Source organism: Morus notabilis, unplaced genomic scaffold (assembly GCF_000414095.1).
Source record: "Morus notabilis unplaced genomic scaffold, ASM41409v2 Scaffold409, whole genome shotgun sequence".
Lineage (NCBI taxonomy): Eukaryota > Viridiplantae > Streptophyta > Magnoliopsida > Rosales > Moraceae > Morus > Morus notabilis.
In genome coordinates, this window is record NW_010357248.1 from 304313 (window position 1) to 305356 (window position 1044).

Below are 1044 nucleotides of genomic sequence, written 5' to 3' on the forward strand. Positions count from 1 at the left end.
CTCGTGAGCATGCACTTCAACTCGTAAGAGGTACGGCCGAAGAAAGCTTCACTAAGCTCCCATCATACTTTAATATGGTGTCTCTTACTAATCACGACAGCATCACCAATATTCATTTTGATGAACAGAACCGTTTTATCTATCTTTTCCTAGCATATAGACCTTGTGTACGAGGTTTTGGTTGCATGAGGAAAGTTATCAGTGTTGATGGAACGTGGTTGAAGGGAAAATTCAGAGGTACGTTGTTAGTTGCCCCTGCACAGGATAGTGAACGTCATTGTTATCCCATCACATGGGCCATTGTAGACTCAGAGAATGATGCATCCTGGACATGGTTCTTCTCGAACTTGAAGGTGATTATCACTGATTCTGAGGAATTAGTTTTGATTCTGATAGGAATCAAAGTATAAGTAATGCATTGTCTACAGTTTATTCATTAGCACATCACGGTTGTTGCACATGGCATGTGTCTCAAAACATCAAGAGTAATTTCAGATGTAGCGGTGTTCTGCCATTGTTCTTTAAAACCGCTGAGGCCTACCGCATTGACGAGTTTTCTGTCTTTTCTGATGAGTTGACTGCAAGATATCACAGTATTGCTAGATACCTACAGGAGCAAGTTCGTTTTGAAATGTGGTCTCGTGCTCATTTTAAAGGAAATCGATATAATATTATGACCACAAACATGTCTGAGTCAGTTAATGCAATGCTCAAAGATGTTCGAGATTACCCTGTCATTGCCCTCTTTCATTTTATACAAGCGAAGATGTTAGAGTGGTTTAATAACAGGCGGGTCGAAGCTTCTAAAACTAAAACATTATTAACGCCAAGTGAGGAAAAAACTCTTCGTAAGAGGCACAGCAACAACAAAGCGGGATTTCTAACGTCCACAAGACTTAATACTGTTGCGTTCCAAGTAACAGGTGGAGAGGCCACTGCAATTGTCAACATTGGAGCGAGGAGTTGCACTTGCCGTGTGTTCGAACTTGAGCAGATACCATGCGAGCATGTAATATCATGTTGTAGAGAAGCATGAATATCTCT